The sequence below is a fragment of the Gallus gallus genome, chromosome 1 (assembly GCF_016699485.2).
Source record: "Gallus gallus isolate bGalGal1 chromosome 1, bGalGal1.mat.broiler.GRCg7b, whole genome shotgun sequence".
NCBI lineage: Eukaryota > Metazoa > Chordata > Aves > Galliformes > Phasianidae > Gallus > Gallus gallus.
In genome coordinates, this window is record NC_052532.1 from 175040667 (window position 1) to 175064427 (window position 23761).

Consider the following 23761-nt stretch of genomic DNA (forward strand, 5'->3'; position numbering starts at 1 on the left):
AGATGCAATAGAGAGACTCATTCACTCTAAAACACTTGCCAAAGAGTCCTGCTATGGCAGGACATGAGACACTTGCGACGCCTGCCTTTTTTCTGTAGCACATTATAGGTCTGTCTGTAAGTCTCTGACTATGCATCCATGAGGCTTATGGGAAGCATTAGTGAGTCCTGGAGCACAGCTTGCCTGTTATAGTCAGTGGAAATCCAGTCACTACAGTTACTGGGGTCCCAAGAGCATTTATTTGAGCTTGACACTTGCATTTGAACAGATGACTTATGCCCTGTGCCACACTGAAGTGATGAAGGCTGAAGGGAAGGATGTCAGTGTGATTTTTCAGAGCAGGTAACAGGAATGTTTTGTTTAGTCAAAGTGTCATGTTTAGAATGAGACAAGACACAGAAGGAGTAAGAAACAAGCAAGGAAACTGGCTGTTCCCTGAGCTGTGATGGGATTTGCTAAAATGATTTTGGTGCTGCTAAAATGAAACTTAGGCAGTGTTCCACACTTGATATTTCCTCTTGCCATGAGTCTTTGGGCAGTGGACTAGGATAGGAAACAGGACAACAGATTTTATCTCAAGAGGCTTCCTCCACCCATTGAAAAGTCCCAGACCTACCCCTGCTCTATATTTGATCTCTTCCACTGTAAAGAAATTTTTCTTGTAGTTCTCTTTGAACTCTCCCACTTTCTGCAATGCTTGTCTTAACAGTACCAGAGTACCCACCTTCTCCATCTGCTTGGCTGCATACACTTGCCCATGCAGTTCCTCTCCCCTGTGTTTCACCTTTTGCTGGATACAGTGCTGTTCTCAGTGAGTCAAAACCTAAGAAGCATTGAGACCACCTAACTTTCACCTAGGGAAGGCAGGTGATTAAATTCCCCTTTGCTTTTGCACCGTGAACAAATCCTTTTTCCTGATGGGTTTATATTCCCACAAACCACACATCTTTGCCGTTGGAGCCACATAACGTGCATATTCCCAGCTAGTAGAGTCTTCCACCTGGGCCTACACTGAGAATATATGATTGTTTCTCTTTTATTTGAATGGAGAATCCTGTGTTAGTATTCTTGCCTGGGGCACAGCACAGCTCTTGAACAGGACTAGTAATTCTGGTTTCTTCACAGTACTGGCTTTATCAGCCAGAAGAAAGCTGAAGTCTTGAGTTTTTTCCAAAGAGGGTCACAACAGGCTTTGCTGGAGCCTCACACCAGTCTGAGTGCCTGAGACTGCACCATGAGCACGGTTACTTGTGCAAGCAGCTTCTTTGCTCATAAACAAAACAGCTCCATCTCCTCTTCCTTCTCTACTTTCATACTCCAGTTGCTCAGACGGATGGCAGAAATTGCACAGGACTTGGCAGAGCAAAAGCTACCTGTATATGCGTCTCCGTATGTATGTAGGTATGTGCATATCTGTGTATTAAAGGTGGATTAAATTGAGTTGTTTTGCTGTTGTTGTTGTTGTTTTGTTTTTGAGTTGTATAAATCTAGCACTTTTGCTGCTAACTTCCACAGTATAAAGGGGCACAGTAGAGCTAACCTCCCATGGTATTGTCCCTAGCAGGGCAAGAGAACCAGTCTCAGGCATACCTGTATCAGCTCAAGGCTGCATTCCCTGGAGGAAGTTAAGTGAAAGGCTATGTGCCTGTCTGACAGCCTGTCACTTGCACAGAGATGCTCAAGAAAGACTAACCCTGAAGGAGCTAGTGAGAAGAAAGATACTGGTAATGTACTGAGAGAGGCCCTGAGAAGAGGAAGAAGAGGACACAGAGGAGTCAAGCCTGTGCCTCTGTCCACCTGTTGAAGTTTTCAGGCTCACAAAGGCAGCCGATGTTCTTGATCATCATGCAACGCTGCAAGAGGCCGACTGCAGGGAAAAGGGTAGAAGGCTCCCAAGGAGCTGTACAGATCCTCGGCTGCAAGGATCTGGCATCAAGGTGTGAGCAGACAGATTAGGATAACAACTGGGCAGAAAAATTACACTAAGTATTTTTTATCAACTGAGAAAGCATTGGAAGGTGGTGACTGACCCTCAGGAAAAGGGTGATTCAGAAAGCAGCTGTGGTAGGGGAGCGGAGATGCTATTAATGTGTTCTGTCATGGGCTGGCATGTGCTCCCTCATGTTCAGATGGCTAAAGTTGATTTGCTTTTCTTTTTATAGGCTGGCAACCTGTGCTGATGCAGGCGGATAGTCTCAGTATGGTCATAAAAGCACAGCAGCTTTGGGAAAAATAGGGATTAGGAAGAAACTTTGTGAAACAGTCCATGAAGTTTTGAAGTTCTCTCCCAACCCTCATTAGATGTCAGTTCTCTTACTGTAAGATTTCCATTCCAAAGTATCCTTCCCAAAGTATCCTTCCTATCCTTCCCAACCCTCTTCCCCAGCAGTATCCTCCTTTTCTCTATCCTCTTCCCCACTCAGCAGCTCTTTCTGCCCTCCTTGGGCTGCAGCAAGTAAGTGAGGGGCAGGTTGTCTTTCTTTAGCAGAGGGCTGTATAGGCAGTGGGCACAGATGAACTGTTTGCACCAGAAACATCTGGTTTTGTTTTTTTGGGGGCACAAACAAAACAGGAAGTCTGCTATTGACCTCGGTGCAGTCACGCTTGTGGAAGACACTGCAGCTCCTTAATGCTCATGACAGCCAAGCGCAGAGGACCCTGAGAATGAGGAGGCTGTAAAAAAACCTCTGGATATGGCCAGCTTTTCTCTGCAATGCCTGACATCCATGAACACGGTAACCACGAGTGTGTTCATTTTAAGTACAACAGCGTGGGAGAGAAGTGCACAGGGAGAAATCATACTCCCACTGCCGGCGATGTGAGGACAGCAGCAAGGGAATACTCCTGCCAGGGCTCTTACCTTGCAGCAACCAGTTCTGCTCTGACTCCTTCCTGGGAAGGACCGGACTTGCAAGGCACCAAAGACAGCAGTCAAATCCAGGACTGCGGATGTAAGTCACCAAGTGTAAGGGGGATGCAACTGTGGCTGGACTAGCGGAGAGTGTGCATTTATTTGGGGTGAGAAGCGATGTGGCTGCCTACCCACAAGCCCTGCGCTAGCATGGGATCTGTGCAAGGAGATCTCAGTGCTGCAGGGCAGAGGGGATCAAGCAACATGATCTAGATACAAGGCACCGCAGGACAGCAGGGAGATGGTCACACACATGCCTACACAACCCCCAGGGCCCACAAACTCTTTACTCAGTGTATCTTTACTCACTGTAGCTCAAAGAAAGATTATTTATTAAGACATCTATTTTTTTTTCTTTTTTTTTTTTTTTTAAAGGAAAAAGTGGCCCCTCGTCAGAAATGTAAGGCAAACAAACCCTATACAGTAAAGCTGCTGTGTCAGGAAGTACAGAACAAACCCACATCTCGTCAGAACTAACCCGCTCTTAGCTTTGCATCCAAAAATATTAGTCCACTTACTGCCCATTAAAAATTCCCTTTGTCTCTTCTCAGTTGCAGTGCAATGCTTGAGATGTTAAAGCTGGCACTGTCAGCCTTCAAAGTAATGTTAGAGATTTATTTACTCATTAACTTTCAAATGCAGGACACTTTCAAAACCTTTTCCTAAGGGCATCCCTGTGTTCTGTTTCAGAGTTACTGTTGTTTTCCCACCTACCCTGAAGGGCTGTTTACGATAGCATCTCTCCCTTTTAATCCTCTTCTCCTTTCATGTCTAACAAACAGCATTAAACAGAACACAGAGGGAAAAGACAGATCTCACACATTACAATCAGCTATATTTAACTGAAGAAAAGAAATGCTTCGCAATTAGAGATCTCATTTTGTAAATTAACACTCGAGAAGCTTTTTCCTATGCATTTTCCAGATAAAACCAAGCCCTGGGTTTGTACGGATAGGAGCTCAGATAAAGGGTTGTTAGAACTCGATCCCGTGAATTGATGCACACCGTACAGTGACTGGGCTTCCACAAAAATGATTTCTCTTAGGAGAGCCTACACGGAGGGCGGTACACACAGACGTGGGCAGTGCTGACGTGTTGAACTGTGACAGAAAATTGTACGTTTCAAAAGTGGCCATTGTCTCTGGTGTTTTTTCACAGGATGCCTTGATTTCTCCAGCTCTTTTTTTTGCCCTACATCTGAGCACATTCAGACTGTGAATATATTGATCTTTGCAGCCTTTCTGTGGGGCAATGTGGGACTTCACTTTACACAGAACTGAGAGGGAGAGACCAAAGCTATCATTTCATGAACACTTCTTTCTGCGTCGGTGCCAACATAAGCAGCTCCTGATTTCCCCTTCCCCTATCCCAGCAGTCACTCACCCCTCAGCTGTGCCATTTCAGAGCTGCGTGTGAAACAAATCACAGACCACATCCAGGTTAAAAATAGCTGAAAAAGACAGAGAGGGAGAGAAATGACTTCCAGAACCTGGACTGACATCCTACAGGTACATCCAAGGCCAACACGACAGAACATTTTAGCTCAGATTCAATCTGCCCACCCAGCTCCATTAGTAATTTTACCTGTTTTCCTATAGGACAGAAAAGTAGAAGTTGCACTGACTTCCTTGCCAAATTTTGTGGTCGGCTGGGCAAGGGACTTAGAGAAATGCAGCCAGCAGCTGACTAGCTGGTGCAGGCAGGAAGGCTGACCATACACATGATAGCTGGTCAGATGGCACCTACAGATCAGAGCGCTGCTCAGCAAAGAAACGTAAGGCACATAGGGAGGGGAGAGCTGGGCTTGTTGTTTATGGGAGGAGTGGGGAGAAAGGGTCACAGACCCATGGGAAACCGAGTGTTATTAGCTCCACTGCTCACATAGCAATTTGTTTCGAAAAAGAAAAAAAAAAAGCAAAATTCTACAAGTAAGAGCTCTTGTAGCACTGAGCCTGTACATCAAACGAATAGCTTCTCCTCCAATTTGTGAGGAAGCTGCAAGCGCAGCCTCGGATTCCTGTTCAGACTCCAGCAACCACTTCTGCTTTTAGCACTCTGAACACAAATGAAAACCACAGATACTGATTTCTTTCCCATACTCAAACGTCACTTGAAGCCCTTGTTTCTCCTGAATAACTCTCTAAGGCACTTGCTCTATCTCTGTTCCTACCTGCCTTCTTTTTAATCCACAACAGCTTGCCAAGAGCTCTGCTCTGTTCTCTTCGTTCACCTTCTTCCTGCCTTCGTTCTGGCTGATCCACGGCCTCAAGCTTTGGTGCGGATTGGAAAACAAATGCAAAGTACCTGGTGGGCCTTTCCACTGAGAGCTGCCGAGGGACCGCTCGCTTTAGGAACTGCCTTTGTCTGGCAGTTTGGCACGGACTGTGCACTGATTGTGTGGATGAACCCAGAGTGAGCACTCAGCTGACCGACACTGTGGCAGTCTGACTGCAGAACGTTAGCAGGTGTTTTGAGAATATTATAGCCGAAAAAGGAGTATTCTGGTGTAGATGAAAACAAGCTCTTCTTGCCTGCCTCTTTTCAGCAGGAGAGCTTCTGCTGGGCAGCAGAGGGGACAGGGTGGGATGGGAGTGACGTGGTGGGACAGGAGCCAGGAGGCACCCAATGAACTGTGGCTGTAGTGGAAGGCAGAAGCACAAGGGTCCTTACGTCTGGTTGCTCACAGCTTCTTTTTAGTAGTCCTCATGAATGAAGCTTTTGCCGTCAGCTCTCTGGCACTTTGAGGTGCCAGCAGTAGAGATTATCATCACCATGGGTAGGCCTTGGGCTTCTGCAAACGGGAAACCAGGGGTCTGGGGCTGCTGGGGATTTTCCTGATGTTGTGGGAAATCCCTGGGTGGCAATAATCCAGCATAATGGGCTCTGTGCCAGCCCCTCTGCAGACACCCAGGAGCGTTAACTGGGAGCTGCGCTCGGTGTGATCTGTTTGCAGGTACTTCAGTCTCACTGCAGGTATGGAGCAGGGTACGATGGGAAAGATCTGAGATGGCTCCCAGAGGATCTACCTGCCTTAATTCATGGCCACTGCACATCCATGGGTCCTCTCCCACTCATGCACTGGGGAAGCTGCTGGGGGTCAGCTCAGCTCCTGCAAGAGGAGGGTCTGCACGGGGCTTTGTAGCACTGATGGCACTTCCTGAACTGGTTTATTCATGGATTTGTTTTTCCCAAATAGAAGAATATGGGAAGCCATTATGTAAAGGCACTGCAGTGCAACTGTAAACCAGGCACAGCGGAGTAGGAGGTGCTGGGGAACCCCTACCAACGTGGAGCAGGAACATGCAGAGCAAAGCAGTCCATACATTGCTTAGATGTTAGGATCTGGTGTTATCCTCAGGCAACTACTGAATTTGGGGAAGTGGTGGCAAGGGAACACGATCAGAAAGCTGGCGTAAACAGTGTAACTGGTGCATCAAAGATCTCCTCTCCTCCAGTCACATTTTATCAGTACCCTGTTTTATTCTACACGTCTGTAAACAACAAAATCAGTACTGATAAAACTCGCCTTAAGCAACAAGACACATGCTAACAATAAAGCACTAAGAGACATATTTTCAGAAGTGTGTGTGCAGAAATGCCTATTGTACAATGTATAAGCAGCATGTGGTCTGGATGTGGCAAGCAGCAAAGGGAGAGGAAAAGGGGAACAGATGGAACCTGTATATGAGTGACAAGAGCGAACGTAAGCTCAGATCAAGTTTTGCAGTATGCAGAGGCTGAGCTTGAAAAGCCTTAAATAATAACCACATTTTAAGGAGGACTGTATCAATGAGGCGCACAGATAAGTGCGGTGAATCGTAAAACTGCAGAGGACGCAGCAGAGGAGACAATGATATATACAGAACACATGAGAGGTTCGGTCTGACATGCTGGCCATGCGTACAATCAAAGGTGTGCGCATTTCAGAAACATCAGCCTCCCTGAAACCTCAGTGACTTAGCAATAAAACATCAGGAAACGATAAATCAGGGTCAGAAAGGTCTGAGAATTCCACGCAGCTGAAATAAAGATTGAGCAAGAGGAATTAACATGGAGAAACGAGATTCAGATGTTTAAAGCTGATTGTCTGAACCAAGTTAATATAATGTACCACGTTTCACTTCAAAACGTTTGGATCGTGCAGCTGGGGAGCCCTTCCCACGATTGTGAATCGCAGCAGCCCGCTCTGTCTGACAGTGCCTGAATACGAGCAGGGTATGAACGATGAATTGGGATTAGAGCCTTTCCTATTCTGGTCTAGTTTTGCCATTTCCCTGGGCCACTAGCACAGAAAGCAAGCCCAGCAGTAAGGCTGCACAAAGTTCCCGTCTTCACGTATTCCGGAGTTGCCCACTCCATCCATCTCCCTTTGAACTGAAAAAGCTAGCTCTCTTTTTCGTGACTCTGAACCATTCTGACGATCAGCATCCCTTGTTCTCTTATTTTCAACACATTCAGGCAGACATCTATTCAGCTATCTAGTCTTTCCAAGAGAAATGATCCTATTTCCTTCCCTTCCACCATTTCTAGTGTTGGAGTTCAGCGCTCTAGAAAATTATCTTTACGAACCTGAAGCAGTATGGGACAATCACGTTTTCACTCCTCTTTCCACATGCACAAAGGAAGCCTTTACCTGTATTTACCTGTGCGAGCTTTGCAGACTTTCAGTGCTAAACCTTTGATTCTAGCAAATCTCAGGTGGGTTTATACCAACATACAGTAGGCACGCATTGCATAAGCTCCTTCAGCCGAACGAAGTAATCCAAGAGGCTGAAAGTGGCTGCCCGAAAACCACACCTCCTCGTGGGGAATGAGGATCCCATTGTTAAAAAGAGTATTTTGCAGCCTGGCAATTCATTTGGTTCCTAGCTCAGTTGAATTACATTGCTAGTGGGAGTGGCTCTTCCCTGGGATGAGATAACACACTCAGCAGTCCTTGGATGAGAAACTAATTAACTGGAGACAAGCGCTGATGCTCTAACAATACTCCTCCATGCACTATCTATTCATGGTAACCACTTTTTGACTGGGGTGAGGTTGTACAGAAAAAAACAGACAATGCTGATATTAAGCTCTCAGATCCCAGATCTTCCCCCCCCCCCCCCTCTATTCACATGTGTTTTCATGGCAGCTGTACATGTGTAATGCTGCTACGGGATAAAAATCTCTCTGGCACATCTCTGGTGAAGCTTAAGACCAATTTGACACTGCGATTTACGTCGTAAACAAAACAGACCAGGGTGTGTTCTCTCGCCCTTTGGCAAGTGGCAGAGCTCTTATATACAGCAAGCTCCCCTCCCACAGTCACCCCTGGAACAAAAAGAGCTGGCTTTATCCAAGCCTGGAGGAACAGCGTCTCTGGAGGGCTCAGAGGCAGCGGCCAAGCTGTGCTGGGAGACACAAGGGCAGCAAAGCAGTGCGGCTGCCCCGCTGGGATCCGGGCCTGACCCCATCCACTTTACAGGGTACGTACAGCCCAGACAATCTTGCTGCTGTTTCACGGTATCTCCAGCACTTCCTAATTTCAGAAGGCTCTGTTTAAAGTTCAGGGTCTCTGATTATTCCAAGCTGAAGCGCACAGCCCGTGCTATGGGAAGTTGGTTGGGTTCTGCTCCACTGCTGATTGCTCAGAATTTCCATTCAAAGCTCCTTCCTATTTCCTTTTTAGACATGCATAGTGTAATACCCAGAGAGACTGCACAAATTTACCAAAAGGGGGACGAGAGAGGACATCTTGCCATCGGGGTCAGGCGCTCTCTGATGTTTTGTCAGGTGCCCGAACCCACAGTGTGGAGGTCCCAAAGGGCACTGACGGTTTCCTGAGCTATGTGCCCAGAGCCCCTGTCCCTCTCGGAACTCCTCCTGCTATAGTCAGGCAGCAGCACTTAGTGGTTGGGGTGGTGTACATCCTGTGTCCCTGGCATGGGAGATGAGACCTCCAAGAGGGATCCCATGGATGGATATGAACACAGCCCTGCTGCAAACGGAACTGGGGGTCTGCTCCCACTTCACACATGCGCCACGTAGAAAGGCAGGACTTGCTTCACAGAGCTCGTATCTCTCAACAAGCCTCAGCCTTGAGACCTTCAATTCATATGGCACCAACTGCACCTGGAGACCTCCCAGCCGTACAGCACTCAACCATACCTGGGGAGCTTCAATCCATACAGCACCCAACCATACCTGGGGAGTTCCAATCTATACGACACCCAAACATACCAGTGGACCTCCCAGTCATACTGCACCCAGCGGTACCTGGCAGTGCTGCTGAAGCCTGCAGCACTGTGTTGCCTCACTGCAATGATGCACAGGAGCTGTCATCATCCGTGGTACCTTTTCTTGCCCCATTCCATCAGCATGGAGAGTACATGGTGCCAGCCACATTGCAGCTGCACAGGAGATGCAGCAACTAAAGCAAAAGAGGGATTTTAACCTCCTTTGCTTTCCCCTCACACATCATATTGCACTTGCCACTAAAATGACCAAAACTATCCAATGATGTCACCCATCAGTTATACAAAAGCTCAAAACAGGCAAATTCCACGTGGAAATCACCCAAGCAAATAAGCTCATCTCAATGCGTAAAAGAATATCCCAGATCAGTTTCCTCTCTTCCAGGCCATGATTCACTCCCCATTTAGTCCTGGCTAACCACATCATGGGAGCTTTGGGATAAGAACTACGTTATTCTCTGCTCTGATCCAGGAAGGCTCTGATGTGCTTTGGAATGTCTCAGGATTGTTGCAATTAAAATTCTTGTTAATTTTACAGAGGAGGCATTTTCATTTGTTGCCTTTTTACAAATGGCTTTAGCAGTCCCAGACCACCAGAGTCACAGCACAAAGAAATCAATGAACTCCTTGGCATGGTGCTTTCCTTGCCTGAATTTGCATCAAGCTTGTTTACAGTCTGTGGGCCTGTAGGAGAAAAGGGTCATTTATAATATGTACCCTGGCATTGCTGGCCTGCATTTTAGGAGTCAGCAACTCTGATAAATTCTTGACACAGCTTGCAGGCACAGCTAAGGCTCTATCTTCTGCCTACTACAGGAAGCTGGTCACTGTATCAAAGATCAGAGTTGCTCATGCCAACACAGGAAGGTTATATATACAAGCACAAAGGAACAAGGATGCAAGGTTTTGCTGCTGTGCGCTACTGGTCTCCACATTTGACCATAAACTGCTTGAATCAATTCAAAACAAAACACTTGCTGCAGCACCACCCTGATTACTCACAGACTAATTCTCCCGTTGCAGAGACAAGACATTCCATTATCAAGATGTTTGATACAACTTTGAAAAGATGAGTTTATGTAAAATTGCATTAGAGTCTTATTTAGAGAGTGGAATGACCTTAAGTGGCTGTGCTTTAAAAAGGCTAACAAAATAGTAGATAATATCAAATGGGCACACATTGCAGGGAAGTAATTTCCCTCTGTTACACACACAGCATCTGTGGAACAGGCAAATGTTTATCAGGAACTGAAGCTCATCAAATCAGTTAATTATTTCATGGAAATGAACAAAGAGAAGGCTTTTTATACATTTCCAAAAAATCACAGATGCAGACAGGACCTTTTCAGAAGCCATTCCTGCAATCGAGTGCTGTTGGGATAAAAACCAGCAAGGAATTACTGCTAAGAAACCTTTAGTCAACTCTTGCAGATCTGATGCAAACCTAAGTGTTGCAGGAGTCACGTGCTGCAGGACTGACACAGAAGACCAGCAGAGGAATGCAGCCAAGTGTGCCTCCTCTCTCCTCTCTCTCCTCCCCTCCGTTAAATGATGGGAAATCTGAGAAAAGACAAATAAGCCAGGTTTTAAAACTGTTCCAGCACCTCTCACGGGCTCTTGCACACAGACAACATTCACATTTGGGGCTTATTTCCTTTAGTTTCTGCTCTTTCTGCATCCCTGTTCTGTTCTGGTTTACAGTCTCCAGCTCCCTGTACAAACAGGATCTTTCCTCAACAGTGTGCGGCCACATCATCTTCCTTCCTTTGTATACAGGCTGATACTGTATGTTACACACCATGCTGCTTCCTAAGCACCTCGCTTCTCAGCGCTAGCGAAAACAGGAACCAAAAGCAAAGCAGCAATAAGACACTAAATCCTTGCCACAGCTTCAAGTTGAACCCTTAGAAGTTTCTGATTCGAGATGACTTTTCAGCCAACTGATTTTTCTAGCTCGGTGTGCTGAGCCCCACGCTGCACCATCCGCCCAGATGCAGCACTCAGACATTTTGCCAGATGCAAATGCTCCTGTAAGGTCTGTGCCACCAACCCACACTTTTTCCCCTCCTTTCAAGTCTGGTGAAAAGTGAAGCCAGCTGTGCAAAGTGCATGTGGCGTCTCTGTTAACCTTTTCTCTCCTCTCCTGCAAAGCCTGCTGTTTGATTTTTTGCTCCGAGGAGATTAGATAGCATGTCTTCAGGGAGAAGAGAAAACCACAGAGCGCGCTGCACATTGCACAAATGCTCTTGTTATTCTGAGGCCTGAAGAAACAAGGAAGGAAGCTTGAGGCTGGTGGTTTGGCAGGTGTGAGGCCTTTTTTACACAGACATCTGTTTTAAGTGGTAGCTCTGGGCTGGGGGATGAGCGCGATGCCCGTCATCCCCTCACTGTGGAGCAGCACAAGGGTTTGGGGCTTCTGCAATGTCTCTGTGCCACCAACTTCCTTATACTGTGACTTGGGACGCCGCTCTGCTGTATTTGTGGGGTAGGGCTGCAAAGGGAGAGAATTTCTGTTGCAAACCGACAACTGGCTAATGCAGCTGTTCCTCTGATGCATTAGGCAGAGGTTTCTGCTGCGGCACTGGCACTCACAAAATGGATGAGGGTGAGTACAAAATGGGTGAAGGAGAACAAATACGCTAAGCTCAACGTAAAGGTCTGATGTAAACAGTTTGGATGCTACCGCATATACCACATCAAAATTCACTTTTCTAATCCCACAAGATTATTTCTAGTGGTTTGGGTAACACTGCTGGTAATCCCTTTACAGCTTTGAATGAACTGCTTCCTTTGGCAGGATACTAAGACGCGCTCTGCTATGTCTTGCCCTGAGTTTGGAGGAATTCATTAGTGTCTGGCAGTTATTACCTATTGGAAAATGTATCTGTGATCTCTACGTTATAAACAATCTGCAAAAGAACTGCAGCTTTTAGGGCAGGATCCTGCTCTGCTACGAGGCATGCAGGGAGGAAAACAGGACTTGCACAACATCCTCTCCGGTGGGGATTCTCTGGGGCAACCGTGCCTTGAGCCACATTGTTATTTTAAATGACAATAAGCTCTTTCTCCAGCAGCTGACTGTCGACTTTAATGAACGTTTAGCAACTTAATTACCTTTAAAACCTGTAGTCTGTTAGAGGTTGCTGGAGTTGATCTGTGCACTCCAAAGTGACCGCGGAAGGGCAGATGTGAAGGAAGACACACACTGAAACACATGTATACAGCTGCCATGCGAATCGCAGAAGCCTCATTTCCATAAGAAATCAAGACGAAGTCATTTCAAGGTGAGGGACTGCGGTTAATCCGTCATTAATACACTCATTAATACGTCCCCAAACTCATCTCACTGTCCGCTGCAGGAAAGCCATCCGCATACAGCTGCAGCCGAGGGGATGAACAGAACACATCAGCGGTGTGTCCTGAGGTTCTGCTGAGATGAGCAAAATACCTGAGAAATAAAAGGCGAGGTGGCATTTTGCAGTTCTTGGAAGGATTTGGAGGTTTCTGGAGTGTATGGAAGATAACTTCCTGACCCACCTCAAATACCGTGTTCGCTTTTGGGCCTCTCACTAAAGAAAGGCATGGAGGCCCTGGAGTGTATCCAGAGAAGGGCAACAAAGCTGTGAGGGGTCTGGAGCAGCTTAGGGACCTGGAACTGTTCAGTCTAGAGAAGAGGAGGCTCAGGGGTGACCTTATTGCTCTGTACAGCTGCCTGAAGGGAGGTTGCAGTGAGGTGTGGGTTGACCTCTTCTCCCATGTAACAGCAGTAGGATGAGAGGGAACTGCCTCAAATTGTGCCAGAGGAGATTCAGGTTGGATGTTAGGAAATAATTCTTCACAAAGAGAGTGGTCAGGCACCGGAATGGGCTGCCCAGGGAGGTGGTGGAGTCACCATCCCTGGAGGTGTTCAAGAAACGCTTAGATGTTGTACTGAGGGACCACATCACCTGCCAGCAGCACTGTTACACAGGTTAGAGAAATCTAACAAACTTAGGGAGTTTGACTCCAAAATAACATCTTATGTTCTAAAGATTAAAAAAAAAAAAGAAAGGCAGATGATGAATCCTAACATTCCAGGTTTGGTATATTAGGTTTTGTTTGTTTGTTTGTTTTTCTATTTGTAAAATAACAGCAAGGAGAGCCTTCCCAGTTCACACAGCAGTACAGTGTAACTGTGCTGGTAGGTGGCAAATCAGGCTTCACTCTACTGTGGCCCTAAATGGTACCATTAACATGTGGCTGCAGTCAGACAACACCTCCAGTAGGAAATGACACCTTGTTACTTCCCAGATTATCTGCTCCCTATGGGGTAAATATCCTCAACATCACACGGGTTTAGTACCAACATTCCTATTAAAGTAAATGGGATTTGAGTGAGGGTAAATCCAAGTGTGCAGTGCTGGGATGTTATACCTATAAATCTTCTGTGTCTTGTGCTATCTACTTTATTTGCTGACAAAAGACAAGCATTTGCTGCCAGAGTAGGGTTCAGTAAGCACAAAAGGAGGGTGTGTGTTCAGCACTGCTTCCTGTAATGCTGACTGCAGCTACAGTGAGGAAGCATGAAGCAGGAAGAATTACAAGGCATTCCTCAGCTCCTCAGCAGTGCTGCAGCTGTGTGAGGGGAAGGAATCTGGCTTTCCGCTGCGAAGTCTGCTCTTCACCTCTGAACTGCAGTTACATGGTGGTGAAGTTCCCTTTTGCAACAGCAGCTACCTGAGCCAGAAAGTACCTTAGGCAACACCTACCTTGTGGGCCTCTTCAAGGTTACTGCTCCTGCATTAAGCAATGTGTCTGAAAATTTTGTTTCTTATGCTTGTGTCCATCCCACTGTGGGAGTGGTGGACAAACACCCCAGTTTACTGAGCAGCAAAGGCTTGAATAGGCCCTTTCCTTTGGATTACTACCTTAAAACAAAGGGGTTAAATAATTCATCTGATTTTGAAAAGAAACATATACAAATATAGATATATATATATATATAACCTGCTCTTCAGTAGGCATACTTTCACAGTGTATAAGGTAAGTGTAACGTAAATGTGCAGGACACATTAAGCAGTGCTTTGTCACTTCACTACGTGATGTGTGGCTATGCCAGGTAGGGGGGAAGAAAAGGGAGAACTAACTCAGAGTGCACTGTGATCTCACCTCTGATGTGTATTTAACGTGATATTCAATGAGCTGAAACTTTGGCCTGGAGAGCCCCCTTGGACTAGGAGTGGAGCAAGACTGGTAGGAAAGAAGTTTATTAAACCAAACCGTCTCACAGAGGCAAAACAAGGCTTTGGAGACACGAGCTCTTCCGATCTGAAACAAGCTTTGAAGAAGGGCTGTGAGGAGGTCTGCACTGTAAGCCTGGTCAGCTGGTCTAATAAAAGTTCTTATATCCACATACAAATTATGCCTTGCTTATAGCCTGACATCGTTACTACTGCAAACTACTGAAACAATATCCAAAACGGGGTATGATTGTTTTAAAGGCACCCAATAAAGTTAACTTGTGTTATCCCTTTCTCCAGTGCAAACCCCAGTGTGGCTATCTCCTTCTGTTCTCGTATGAGCTACCGACGCCAGCTGTTCTGGAGAACAAGGCCCTAGCTCTGCCCTGAGGCACTTATTCCCTCAGGACAACGCTGGGTCACCCTCAGTGCACAAGTGGTCTGAGTCTGCTCCTTTCTGCTTGGGAATGATTTCATACATCTCCAAGGTATCAACATTCACTGCAGAACTATCCGGCTCCAGCACAGATGATTCTGGTTCCTGATTCCGGCAGCTCGGGGACTACAGGAATGTGCAGTTTCACAACTGGCCTAAGCTGATCCGCTGCTGATCTCCTGCCAAAAGGCAGCTCTCCCAGCCACATGCCCATGCTCCCTCTGTGCTGACACTTGTGCTCCTTTGGCTGGGCAGACTGCGGCACCAGGGGCTGATTGGTCTTAGAGCAATCCTCCCTCCTTCCTCTCCCTTTGGTAGAGTTAATCTTTGCGTGGTTCAGCTTGCTGGCTGGGCTGTGCACCTGATAAGGGCTTCCAAGGTACCTTGCAGACCTCCCTAAAAGCCGTGGGGGGTTAGAGCAGGCAGCTGCCTTGGGATAGGATGCATGCATTCTTCCATTCCTTTGAACATACAGAAAAGGGGTTTAACAGCCATGTGTTACATAATGGTGCCATACATCTGATATACATGTAACTGAGGGGTTTTCCTATGGTATGTAGGCCTAAGGTGTTAACTGTTTTACCATCCAGCTATGCACCCAGCCTTTCACACCAGCTCAATGCTGGTGCACTAGATTTAACACCTGCAACATCATGGTTATAGAATCACAGAATATCCCAAGTTGGAAAGGACCCAGAAGAATCATCGAGTCCCACTCCTGGCTCCACACAGCACCATCCCAGATCCAATCCCTATGTCTGAGAGCGCTGTCCAAACGCTCCCTAAGCTCTGGCACCTCAAGGAAGTGCCCACCGCCCTCTGGTGCAGACCCTTTCCCTCACCCCCAGCCGCCCCTCCCCTGACGCAGCTCCATGCCGTTCCCTCGGGCCCTGTCGCTGTCACAGAGAGCAGAGCTCAGCGCTGCCCCTCCGCTCCCTGTGAGGAGCTGCAGCCGCCATCAGGCCTCCCCTCAGCCTGCTCTGCTCTGGGCTGAGCACAACAGGGGCCTCAGCTGCTCCTCACACACCTTGGCCTGTACATCCTGCACCAGCAGCTTGCAGTCTGGCTGTATTTGTTGCTGTAATGTGTGCAACCCTCTCTCGAGGGAAAAAAATGATGACCAAAATCAAGTGGTTTTCCTTGTTGTTTAAGGCTGATGGCCATTTATGATGGGAGAGTGTATTTGTGGTGGATGCCTGAGGAAGGCATCTGATGAAGTGCCAATGATGCAGCTGCATAGGAGTTGTGGAGATGAGGCTCTACTGCTCACTCTGTGAGCCCAGGAAAAACCTGGGCAAACATTGGCAACTGGCTGAACAGGACCCCTCAGCATTGCCCAAGGAGAGCTTATTCCTCTCTTGCTGCGTCAAGTCTTTGTAGGCACTGTAGGATGAAGCTTCATGGTAACACACCTTCTACCAGGGTTAACCCACAGCAGCCCCTCCAGTAACCTTCCCCTGAAGCCATGACGGATTAGAGACAAGATAATAACGAGAGAGAAAATCAGGGTCGTGGGATGGCTTACAATCAATTACAATCTCTGTAAGAGAGGCAGGTCTCTACCTAACTTTCTCATTATGTATTTACATGAAATCCACCTTGGAATCTTTGTTCAGGTTACTCAGCAAAGTTGGCCTTCAAATGCAGTTGTCTCAGCTAATTCATTTGGTTCCCATTTCCCCGTACCACCACTCAAATTCAGTAAGTCAAAACATCTGGACAAACCCAGAAAAGTGATATCCTTACTGTATGTATTCCAAATAGCCTGTGCTCTGACAATCACTGTACAGACACGCTGCAATTAGCCACCCATCTCATCTCAGCTCAGGCTCCTGGTTCTTGGTCCAACTCTGCTGCTCTTTCATTCAATCATTATGGGGCTCCCAGAGTTTAAAGCTATCCTACTTTCATTATATTTTGTCCAAATTCCAAAAATGTTCACATACTTCCCTTCCTTCCCTTCCTCTAGTAAAGTTACAGCAATGAGTAAAGATCCCGCTAAGGAAGATGTTTGGGCTATAGAGAAATGCTGCCAACTACTGTAACAGGAAAACATTACAGCTCCCTTTTGCCCAAAAATAACATTTTCTTGCTGTGGGTAAATAGCTATTACAGTTCTTCTGGGAGCAATAATCACAGCCCTCTTCTCCAAACAGAGTATGCAGGGAGGAGCAGATTTCCCAAAGGCATGTCCTGGTTGCATCTGCCACTTAGACACGAGCATGGGGAGCAGCCAGTGAGGAGCACAGCAGAGGAGAGAGCCGAGAGGGATGTTCCAGGGGATGTCAATCCTGCAATGGAACCACATGACAGGAACTAAAACAGCAGTTCCCCACTGACACTCAAAGCACTTTGGGCTCCTTTCTGCCTCCGAAAGGATCTTATCTTGGTTTCTTCTCTCTCTACTCCACAGCCTGGAACCTGTAATTCTAAAAGCTGAGTCTGCTTGTGCGGACAGCTGCTGAGAGGCAGACAGTATCCTGGCATTCAAGAGATCTGGGCTGCGTCATGCAGTATCATCTCATTTCACTGTCATGATGCAAGTCACCTTACCTCTTCCATTTCCCTATTTTGGTTAATTCCACATCTTACTCAGGAATGTCACAGAGTCTGGTGTTACTGTGTTTTTAAAGCACCTAGTGAACAACGGCTTCATTGGAGACAGGGTTTCCAGGAGCAAAATAAAGTAACAGTAAAACGAGGAGAATAATGCCATTTACCAAACTCTGTTACACTATTAAGAAGAAATAGTTACCATAATCAAAACTTAGTCCTCCAGCTACTGTCTGCTATCAGTCTGTGTGAGTTCTGCTCATAAGACACCCTTCCATCCTAAAATATACTGTTCTTTAATGAGGTGTCAGAGCGCAGTAATTTCAAAGCAGCTACTCCAGTTCCATTGGTATCAGTATCTCTTGAGAAGAATACTGGCCTCACTCGGCTTTATTTTACTTCCTGCCCCACTATTCATCAGCTAAAGGATGGCGGTGATGACACCTAAGAAACAATGCATCTAATGCAAAAAATTGGGACGAGAGAAAGGAGTCCCAGCCACTGACAAGATACGAATCATTCCCTGCCCCTTTTGTTTTTTTTTCATTTTTCCTACTTGTAATGAAAGTAATGCTGGTATCTCTTACTGCAGAGTCAGGATTACCGCTTCGGTCTGTAAAATGCTTTGAGATGGTGAAAGCACATCTCAGCAAAAGTACAAAGCACTACTGGCGCTTCTGAAGTGCCCTAAAGAAGCACTTGCTGATCTGACACTTTGCACAGTTGGTCCCCAGTCAGGCTTACCAAATATAAGCCCTGTTTTGGCTGAACTATGTATCACATATATAGCATAAAAATCAGCAACTAAGAAAACCAAAAACCCAAACCACCACCACCACTGACAAGAAAACACTTTCAGAAGAGTCTGCTTGGTTTTAAATCACTGCGTATCTCAAATTTAGGTTAGTCTGAGAACACCAAATACATGGCCACAAGCAGAATTCATGGAAGCTTCTCAGTCCTTTCTACCGCTGTGCTTGATGCTTAGTGCAGTACAGCCCAGATCCTTAATGCCAAGAAGCTGTCTAAGGTCTGCTGCCGTAAAAGCTACTCGTTGATCATGACAACAGCATGATTTAGCAGATTACATAACTGACAAGCTAGTCACATCTTGGTAGGCATAAAAACATTTCTTTTCTTGTCACCCAGCAATATGACAACTGATTGTACCTGTTTCTCTCAAGTCTTGCTGCAGTCTGTTATTTCTCTGCCGGTGCAATTTCAGCAAGAACTGGTGTACTGCAGAAGGGCAGGTGGCTCTGGATTCCTTGTGTGAGGCCCTGATTCTTAGGCTGCAGATGGCTGTTGCAAGCAATAAAACTCCTTTAAGGTATGCCCAGCTCCCTCCATAGTTTATGCTGAGCATTTCCATCTAACACTGAGCCTGATCTCCATCACACTGTTTCTCCTCCACGTTACTTTTGCAGAGGAACAGGCTTTTAAGCATAAAGCAGGTTACTTGGTGCAGTCAGGAATTAACATATTTGAGCAGCTCCTCAGCAATGTCCCCTCTTTGGCACTGTGGGGTATGCAGTGTGCATTGCCCCTCACCACTGACACAGCAGCGGCCAGGGAGTGCTTCCACACAGGTTCTGGCCACAGGCTCTGATTCCCTCTCCTGCAGATGTGACTGCATTTACTTCTGGAAATATAGGAACCCAGGATAGGAAATGTGCATCAGATTCTTAGCAAACGTTGCTGAAGCAGGAAATGCCTTAAATACATACCAGGCCTTGCACCACAGAACACCAGAACCACAGCCTTCTGCAACATGCTGTGATACGCATGTCCTCTGCTCATCCAGAACCACTCCACGTTGTCTGTGCACATTACAGCTCAGCCTCCCCAGGGGAATGCTGTGTTTGCAGTAACATTTGCACACCAGCCAGCAGTTTGCTTTCTGCTCTGTGAATGGTGTATCCAGAAACTGGCTGCTACGCTGGTATGCTTCAGAGGGGATAATGCCATCCTTTCTCCTGCTGTTTATTGTTTACCAGAGGTGCCTAATTTCTGACAAACAAAAGAGATGGATTCTGGGCAATTTAGCAATAACCAAGAGCAGGATGAGCAGGGTGGCTTCGCAATATGTACAGTATTGTGTGTATGGCTCAACAAAAGCCTGGAATACAAGGCAGCTTGCAGCAAGCCTCGGAGTTGCTGAAGCAGGGCCCATACACTGCCACATTCATGATAACAGCAACAAACTTCATCTGTCCTGCAAATCACAACCACAGTGTAGAAACCTCTCAGCTAATGGTGGAACCACTGAGTGGGAAGCTTATGACATAAAACACGTGAAAGGGAAGCCTTCAGCTGTGGGAAGGAATTGAGCGTGTTCAGCACAGAATGGGTATGGCTCATGGGAGTATTTAAAAATGAAGGACTGCTTTCGTCTACTGGCTTGCTCTGTCAAAGTCAACACAACAGAGACATCAAAACTTTATGCAGATGAAGTTTACTTAGGTACAGAGGAGCAGAGCATGCCCTCCCATGTTGATCAGTCATCCGGCTCCGACCCTTGGTGCAGGGGTTTCTTTTGTTGTTGAACAGACTTGCCTCTGACACACAAAGTCATGAGTGGAGCTGTGCGGCTGAGGCAGGGTGGTCAGGGTAATGCAAAGGAATGGCAAAGAGGAGAGGGTAGGACAATAAGGTAAACATCATGCACTTCCTAGGCCACTTGCTCATGTTGGGACACAAGCTAAACCATTTCAGTTATTTTGCTGTAGTCCTGGATACAGGCTTAAATACAAGATGCATGAAGGGATAAGCCCAAACACAGCAGAGAAAGCTCTAATATATAGTTTGCACTGGAGTAATGCTCATTGTGTGGGTAGAGTTCATTGAACAAATGGAGATATTTAAACTGTAGGCGTCCATTTGTGAGTTAATCACCTTAGGACTCCATTTTAAGTCACAGATAAATTGGCACTTTTAGCATATATTAGAAATTCACACTCGGTTGAGCTAAATTGTGCCTTGTAAGCTCCTGCCGCTCTTTGCTGACAATAAAGGCAGGCAGGCAAGACCAGCCCACAGGTAAATGTCTGTATGACAGACACCAAATGTTGGCTGAGCTAAATCATGTCCCACATGTCTTTGTTCTGACACAGGGATGCTACACGCCACCGAGCTGCTGGTGTAGGGCTACGCAGGGTTCCTGGAACGTAACAGCAAAGCCCAGGGAGCCAGATCCAGAGGAGGAACAGAGATGCAGTGACAGACACAGCAAAATCCCTTGGGAACGTGGCCACTGAAGCAACCATGACTTCATTAGACTTGCTCAAGATGCCCTCTAGCCCAGACCTTTCACCTCATTTAATGGTTTCTTGGCCTCAATCACTCATAATTCTGAAATGAAAAAAAATAAAAAATCTCCTGACTCCTGTTTTCAAACCAAGGCTGTTTGATTTGGAGCACTGCATTGAAGTCTGTGCTACAGATTGATTTCAGGTTTATTATATTTTCCCCTTTGAAACATGCTACAGTAAAAAAAAATATCCGTACACTTTGTCGTTTTTCATGTAGCTCCCTCCCCTTTTTTTTTTTCAATCTTAGCAAATGCTCCGTCTTTTCCACTTCAATAGCTTGAAATTCTCCCCTGGGAACCCTAAGCTCTTTAAATATTTTTAGGTTGCCAGATTTCTTATGTTCTCTCTCCAGGAAGCCAATTTTGTTTCTAAGCTCTCGAGAGTAGCCCAGCTTCATCTTTTGCGTATTCACTGCATCACAATAAAATGCCGCCTAATTGCTGCCTCAGCTGAGTCCCAAAGGTGCTGGGGTTTGTCTCTAGGCTACAGTTGTGGACAATAAACTCTTCTTGGGCTGGAGTTAAGCCTTTTTATTATTTAAATCTGAGTCATGTAAAATTAGTTTACTAGCAAGTAACCCACAAAGATCTGGTAGGGAAAGAAACTCCCACATATTGTTTTCCAACACAAGGAGAGAATGATCAGATATAAAGATCCACAAGCAGCTCATAATACAAGACATAGTAGACAGACCAACGTTTAATTCAGCCAGAAAGACAGGAGAATGTTTTTGTGAGACCAGCAGTTTGGAGTTCTTAAGCTTCAAATTGAAACTGGTGGTATGAGAAACTCCCTTTTATTTTCCTCTAGCTTACCCATAACCTGAAATAACTATGAAAGAGGGAAAGACAGCTGTAGATAACAAATGCCAGATGAGCAAGAGCTTTCTGCTCTCTGTCTAGCACAACAGCCAGAGTATTTGCTGAGCATTTAGATAGAAAATTATCAAAAATATACCAGGACTGGGTGGCCACACCTTCAGTAAGCTTGAGAAGAATCCTACAGTATGGAACAAGTGGACAATACAGGGAGAAAAAACGATCCTCTTTCTTACCAGGACCATATTCAGCCATCCTCGACAGCAAAAAGAGGACAGCTGTACACTGCACACACAGGAGTTTTCTCCCTTTGTCTTCCTTTTTTAATCTGTATTTTAAATTGCTTATTTCTCCTGTAGCATACAGCTTTCGATGATAGTGCATACTTCATGAACATTTTAGTGGAAAGACTGCTCAACAGTTCTTTGAGACTGTTTTCTCAAGACAGCACTTGTTTATAGCTGCACGTGGTGCCATAGAGCCAAATGTACCGTCTTAACTAGGCATATACAAAGCTGGATGAGATCTCTCAATTTGCTCAAAAATGTTAGACTGTCTTTTCATCAGAAAAGGTCAAACATGATAGTGGGGATGTGACACAGGCTTTGTGGAGGTCTTGGCAGTACACCTGTAACCTGGGACACAAGCCAGTGAGGACAGCACGCATCCACGTCAGTGCAAGCTGACTCAAACAGCTCTCATATGGCTCATTTCGTCAGCACAGAGTGTGTGCATAAAAGGCAGATGGATTCATCTGCAGTAACTGTAAGGAGACTGTTAACAAGTACACTCACTGTGCAACGACCCCTCCTGTTGCTGGGGTCTCTCATTCCACATTTAGATTCGTCTTGATCACTTCTTGAGAACATAACAGCAGACACGATGTGGGCTGCAGAAACTTCATTACTAATAATGACGCATAAGGCAGGACGTGCAGGTCTGAAGTCGATTTTGGCAGGCAGCAAAGCTAGCACACCATTTCAGCCTTATTCGGATCAATGGGAATTTTGCCACTGATGTCAGTGGGACGAACACTTTGCTCCACACCTGACTGTAATCCGAGAACACGCATCCCGCAAAGCCTGGAGCCTTACTGAAAATGGGACCCCACAGAATTCATTGTCTGAAATGAAACTACATGGATTCTCTGTGCCTCTTTCTAGGTATTTGTAAAACAACGATGATAACTTTGAGTGCTAAACAATACAAGGTGTGCAGGAAGACATAATATCTTTTATTAGGCCAACTGATACGGCTGGAGAAGAACAGACAAGCTTTCAGGCTTGTCTGAAATGCTTTGAGATGCTCCGATGAAAGGTGTTAGAACTGTGCAAGGGATCATTAAATTATGTTCTTCCTCTCTCTGGAAATCATTTAGTGATACTTCAAAGTAAAGATGCTGTAGAGAAATAACTGGCTTCTATTGCAAGTGCTGTCTGGAGCTAAATATCTTCCTTCCTTCCTCTTTATGAACTAATCTATAGAAAAATATGTTTTAAATTAACATGTTAAGAATCATTTTGTGGTATAATGCATAGTCCTGTGAAATGTTCTGTATTAAAGGTAACTTCCAAGGTCCTTAAGCAGTACGCACAAACAAAACCACTGGGTTTTTCTTTATGGCTTTGGAGAAATTGTGGAAGTGTCACTGTAATTAAATTGGAAAGCGTAGAAACTCAGTGAAAACAGAAAGTGAAAAAAGAAAGATATGAGACAAAAACTACAGTTTGCTTGTAAACACTGCCTAGCAAGTCCCCAGATTTTCACTGTTGAGTGTGGCCATCATGCCTTTGAAAGCTGTTAACTGGTAGGAGTCCATGAAAGGGTAACAAACAATCAAATACTTAATCCCCACCTCCCTCTGATTTATCAGAAAGGACAGAATGAATTGGGATTACTCCATCTAAATTAGTGCTGAGTGACAGACTAACAACATAACAGTATTGCAATTGTAAGTGTAGCAGGAAATATCAGTGCTCTTATGGAGTCACTGGGTGACCTAGATTACCAAGGGCCATGCAGGGACAGGTGGCAGGGAGCGTTGGTCCGGTTCACTTTCTAAAGTCAAGTAATGTGGAAGAAAGAGGAAGCTCCAGGGCTTTAGCGTCACTTTGTCTTATAACCTCCATTACAGTGCGGTGGACAGGATCAAGAACAGTACAGGATCAGCTGCAAGGCTAAGGGAAAGGTGAGATGGAGAACAGCCTCCACTCTCCCCTCATCCAACCTCCAGATTTTCACTCCCCTTATGCTTTGTCAGAGAGGCTTAACTGTACATAA

General features: G+C 45.8%; 1 long non-coding RNA gene and 1 other non-coding gene across 8 annotated transcripts in view; both read right to left on the minus strand.

The window, feature by feature from the left end:
• Positions 1–23761, minus strand: part of LOC107052100 — a 52788-nt gene that overhangs the window by 19521 nt on the left and 9506 nt on the right. For 5 of the 7 annotated variants that reach the window (XR_001464267.3, XR_005861431.2, XR_001464282.3 and 2 more), the window contains exons 3-4: positions 10589–10704; positions 4295–4361 (exon numbers count right to left, since the gene is read on the minus strand). This is a non-coding gene — a long non-coding RNA (uncharacterized LOC107052100). Of the gene's footprint in view, positions 1–4294; positions 4362–9166; positions 9321–10588; positions 10705–23761 lie in introns of all 7 variants that reach the window. The other 2 variants (XR_001464268.4, XR_006933212.1) reach the window with 2 other exon arrangements.
• MIR1646 (microRNA 1646) lies at positions 3028–3121 on the minus strand. Its single transcript, NR_035137.1, has one exon. It is a non-coding gene; the product is annotated as a microRNA 1646 (primary transcript).